This window comes from Adiantum capillus-veneris, chromosome 14 (genome assembly GCF_014529385.1).
Source record: "Adiantum capillus-veneris isolate H3 chromosome 14, ASM1452938v2, whole genome shotgun sequence".
NCBI classification, from domain to species: domain Eukaryota; kingdom Viridiplantae; phylum Streptophyta; class Polypodiopsida; order Polypodiales; family Pteridaceae; genus Adiantum; species Adiantum capillus-veneris.
In genome coordinates this window covers 85036415-85042414 of record NC_140944.1, presented here as the reverse complement: position 1 = coordinate 85042414, position 6000 = coordinate 85036415, and positions in this window count along the sequence as shown.

Here is a 6000-nt window from a genome sequence, read left to right as displayed (position 1 = left end):
AATAAAATTCATGTGATTGCTGATTTTCCTAGACCGACAACAGTCAAAGGGGTTCAAGCTTTCATGGACATTGTGGATATTACAGATGATTCATTTACATGTACGCTATACTTGCAAAACCCATGTACAACTTGATTACACTCTTTGAATGGACAGATGAGTTTGAAGAATCCTTCATGAAGCTTAAGCAAGCTCTCACTTTAGCTCCAATATTGAACGCTCCAGATTGAAATAAGATATTACACATACATGTAGATGCTTTCAATTTTACCATTGGGTGTTCTTTGTGGACCACCAAGATTTATTGTACTTGGTCAACAAGCCATGCAACACAGGAAGAATAGTGAGATGGTTCATCATTCTTTTGGAATTTGATTTCATTGTAGTTGTGAAAAAGGGCACCACTTACCAAAGAGCAGATCATTTGTCAAGGATTATATCAAGAGAACCACCAAAGGGAGTAGACGATGATCTACCAGATGCATATCTGTTCTGCATGGAAATGATACCCCGATGGTCGAAAAATATGGTATCATTGATGACCGTAGCACAAGTGGATTCAAAATACCACTTCCTATTACAATAGGATTAATTGAGCAATCAACTATGTATCACTTACTAGCTAGAAGGCGTACAAAAGAAATCGAGATGAAATGTATTAATCCGGAAGAGAAAACCCAATACCTAAGTCAAACACATATTACCATAGTGGGACTTCACTTTGCAGAAGACCAAACTATGCAACGGATCTTGAGACTTGGAGTATTTTGGCCAACTATGAGGAGGGATGTTCATTCATTTGTCAAACAATGTCGTCAATGCCAGAACAAGCACCCATACCTCATGTGACAATGTTCCGAATATCACTTGTTCCTAAGTGGAGTAACTATCTAGTTACTTACTTATCAAATTGAACATTTCTTGAGGATATGAGCAAACGCCGCCAAAGAGCAATTGAAACTGAAGCAATAGACTATGCTCTTATTAGAAACCAACTATATCAAAGAGGAAAAGATCAACATCTGTGTCTTTGTGCAAATGAAGACGTATATATTCCCATATAAAACAAGCACATGCTGGATTAGCTGGAGGTCACTTTTCGAGTGAAACCACTGTAAGAGAGATCTTAATGGCAGGCATATGGTGGCCAACACTTTTTGCAGATGCCAATAAATATGTTCGAAGGTGTGATGCATGTCAACAAGCTAAAGTGCCAACCCGTGTAGATAGCATGCCCTTAATACCAATGATGGGGCAAGAGCTTTTGCAAAATGGGGTATAGACTTTGTTGGGTGTTGGGCCAATACAGCCACCTGCTTATAGAACCCAAGCTCAATATATCATTGTAGCTACGGACTATTTGACCAAGTGGGTAGAGGCTAAAGCAACTCAAAAGAATGATGCCAAAAGCACAGTTGCATTCTTGTATGAAAATGTGTTCACAAGATATGGATTGCCAATAGAAATTGTCAGTGATAAGGGAACTCATTTCCTCAATGAGGTAATTGAGTATCTGCTTAATGAATTTATGGTCATCCATAACAAATCAGCTCCCTATCACCCACAAGCAAGTGGACAAGCTGAGCATACCAATAAAATTCTTAGCTTGGTATTGACTAAAGTGGTTAGTTCAAGAAGGACACATTGAAAAATGAATCTCCATGCTGCTCTATGGGCTTATAGAGTCTCATTCAAAATAGCTTCAAATGCTACACCCTTTAAACTTGTTTATGGTCTTGATGCCATACTGCCGATAGAATTTCTATTGCCGACACTAAGGGTAGCTAAAGATCTTGAGTGGACAGGACATGAATTGTCAGAGAGGCTTGACGATTTAGAAAAGCTTGATGAGCAAAGGCTAGCTACTATAGCTTACATCTGTGCACAAAAGTGAAAAAAAAAGGTTCTTTGATTCCCATATGGTCACAAAAATCTTTAAAAAAGGGGACTTAGTTTTAATCTATTCCCTTAAGCAAAACATTCCCAAGTTTAAGAAAAAGGAAAATGGACCGTTTATCATTGACGTCGTATCTCCAAGTGGAGCAGTTAAGTTGTCCACCCTAGATGGCGAACCAATGGCTAATTGGATTAGTGGATGCCTTTTAAAGAAGTATAATTTGCCACTAATTAATGAATTGCTATAAAAGATGCATGCAACAAAGCAAACAAAACTAAAACGACAACAGGTTATTGATGAAGCCCAAGAGGAAGCTTGGCTTTGACTACTCAAAGGGAAAGCTGCTCTCAAAAATCAACAAATACCTATTCCCATCAACACTCTGGAACTAAATGAATGACTATGGGAATTACAGAAAGATGCAGTATCAATGGATGATGAATGGTCAGATGGAATGGACCTTCGCATCAAAGTACAACTGAACAATCATAGCACAAATGCATTGGTTGATACAGTAGCTTGAGTAAACGCAGCCCACGTACAAGAAAGCAACAAGTCAGTCTTTGACAACAGGAATATCGACTATTAAAGGATGCAACAAGAACCCAACACTGACACTGGGAGTAGTCAACTTAAATGTGATAGTACATGGATGTTCATGCCTCATCAATTTGTATGCTTACCAGATGAACACATGAATGAAACAATGATTCTTGGGATCTCATGGATGCGGACATACAAGGCAATACTAGATTGGGATACCAATCAACTCAAGCTATCACCTAAAGGCGGACAACTCATTGTTCCAATTGCACCAAGCAAGGAGGAATGAAAAGGAGGTTACCAACAGAGCAAACCACGAAGCAATCAATCTTCTCCATCCCAAGCAAATTCTACAAGTAGCATGCAAGGAGTCAGGAAAATTTGGGTACCAAAAGCACAACTTCAGGACAAGCCAATTCAAATATGGGTGCCCAAAACATCATCTACAAAACCAAAGATGGTTCCAAGGTTCAAAACACAAAGAGGAGCATCTTCGAGTAGAGAACCTAAAACAAAATGTATTTGGAAGAAAAAGGAGCACTTATCTGCTTTGAAAATTGTAAAACCGATGAAGCAATGGAGAGTTAAGTCTCAAAAGACTCGACCAAAACATTCTGGCCAAAGCAAATCAAGATACCAATGGCGAGTAAAATCTCAACAACCATCATTAGTGTTACCGACAGCTCAAAAAATTAGCGTGCCAAAGCCTCCTGACGGTACAATAAAGAAAAGAGCACACAAGCTACAAGATTTGCTCTTTGGGAGATAGCAAAAGATAACCTCGACATCAGAAACCCTTGAGTTAATTACTCAAGACCCAACTCTTGCACATCATAATGGTTTAAATTGCATTGATCTTCAAAGCATGGTAGAGCCAACCAAGGCTATGCATAGACATGATTGTTTAACCCATTCACATAGTCATCCCGGAGTACGCCATCTAGGAAGGGTGGAAGGGAACTAAGTAATCAGGGCAATGTTTGAAGAGGGAGGATTGATGTTAACGTGTGATTTTTTGCAAAATTACCTAATAATGCCCTTACAAAATCATCAAAGGGAAAATTTAATTGATAACATCTCCTTGATGAGTGTAAATAGTGTATATACTATCAGAAAATCATCAAAAAATGGTGTTTTTGGTTATTTTCATCATTTTTTCTTCATATTGGGACTTAAAACGGAGAGATCCACCAAGAAAAGAATAAAGTAGTGTTGTTCAATGGATTTTCCTAATTAATGATCTTTCACTTTGCTTTTTTAGCGCATTTTATTATTTTCTTTGATTTTTTCAATAAACATGTCAAAAATTAATAATAAATAGCAAATGAGCTCAGATGGAGAAACTGAAGATACACTAATGATCAGAAGGACAAGGCGAACAAGGACAAAAATTTTCAATCAAATCGACAGATGGAAGCGGGAATCTTAAATTAGGCTACCAAGGCCTACTTTCGCAAATTCTTGCAGAATGAGCTATCGGGATCCGATTGAAGAAATTTTTGAGTTTAATATAGATTTCACGGCCTAGTACGACTAATAGGGAAATTTGGGGAAAAATAGTTTGGGAAGTCCGAGTATAGATATCTAAGGTAGCCCAAAATCACCTCATTTCCACTAGTCACTCTTGGAGGAGAGAGCTCTCTACCTTCTGCACGTGCGATTTCCGAAGTCCACAATCGCCCTTTTAAAGCGCCGTCTCACACGAGACATGAGGGGTGATTTCTAAGCTTATCAATAATCAATTCTATATGGCCGGATAGCAAGTCTAGGCTCAGGAAAAAACCCTAGAAACCTAGCAGTGCACGAAGTCCTACAACCCAAAATTGACCATAGCGGTCTCTCAGCTCAACCAAATTGGATGAGACTTGAAATGTAGCATGTCCCTATATAATAGAACACTTATATATCACCAGATGACCATTCGACAAGGGTCGAGGGGGGTCCCAAGTAGAAAATCTAGGTTTTTGCCAGATGCCAGAATTGGATTCTGACTCCACAGACAACTAATAGAATATGTCTATACACAATGTACATGGATGGTTTCATGAAAACAATCAAGGCAAGCTCTCGAAAAGCAAAAAACAGCTCGAAGGCTACAAAGCGTCAAATTTGATATATGAAGTCAAACTGACTCCAAATGGACCAAAATTGGATGGGTAGCATCAGGACTATGTAGAGGACAAGTCCATAGCTTCAAAAGTGACTAACCAACTCCACAGGCCATCTAGTCACAAAAATCGGTGATTTTAGAGTCGACAAAGCACGAAGTGATGCCGACATGACAAAACTTTACTAAAATTAAATTTAGGACTTGTTTTAGATGTATTGAATATGTCTAGGTCATCAAATTGTCAAGTCTTGCAAAAAAAAAACTGTTGTAAATAATCGCGATTATTTACTTTTGTGCTTTTTTGGCTTGAAAATGATACCTTCACTTCACCTATCACTTGTACACATCTATTACATGCCACATTTCAAGTATGAGCCAAAATGATCAAGAAAAAACTTGGAAAATGTCAAAAAAAAACACAAAGAAGTCTTTCCAATCCAAATTTCGAGTTATCTGTCACATTTTTTGATCCAAATCACCCCATATCTCATATACAGAGTCTACATCATGCCTAGAGCCAAGTTGCAGCAAAAAATTGTATATTTTGATGAAAAAGTTAATAATTATGATTATTTACTTTCTTGCCAAAATGGACAAAAATTACAACTTTGACCTTATGGGACCAAAGAACATGATGTCCCAAGTTCAATGACCAAGTTTGGATCTCAAAAACTCAAAATCCCAGTATATCTACTGTTTCAGAGATTGAAAGACTAGATCTGACACCATTTCCACCCAGTGTATTCAAATGAGCCCACACTTCACTCAGAGCACCTAAATACCATATGTTTCAAGCCTATGATGTCAAAATTGCAAAAAATTGGAAAAAATCCCCAGTTGTAAATAATCGCCATTATTTACTTTGGTTGCAAATTTTTGCTTGAACTATATGATTTTGATCTTTACATGTTTTTATGCATCTATGCATGCTCCAAAATTGATTTGAAACAAAATGGACATCATTTGTCAGCAATTCAGACTCAAGGCATTTCAGAGCTTCATCTTGCGTTGCAGGAGCAATGCAAGATGCCGAGAAGGCCAAGAAAAGGGTGTCCCAGAAAGAGAAGTTGCAAGAGCTGCCACCCTACCAACTGGACCCAAGTTCAGTAAAGATGACCAAGGCAATATACTTGTCAAAAGAATAGCTGGAAGAAAACAACACCACGGTTTTCACTGGAAGGTTCAAGAGAGAAGAAGGACACTAAGTGGAACTACAATTGCTATCAAAAGAGATATATGATGTAACTGCCAAGCCAAACACCAAAGAAGACAAAAGAAGGTTAGGCTTAAGGGACTTCTACGACCAGGAACCATGTGGTGTCGATTTCCAAAAAGCATATGAACTATTGTCCACGATCAAAGAGGATGGGTCAGTCCAAATCACCGACCAACAAGGGCAGAAGGTAGAAGTAGTAATCACAAAAGAGATTGTGTCCGAGGCACTGAAGCT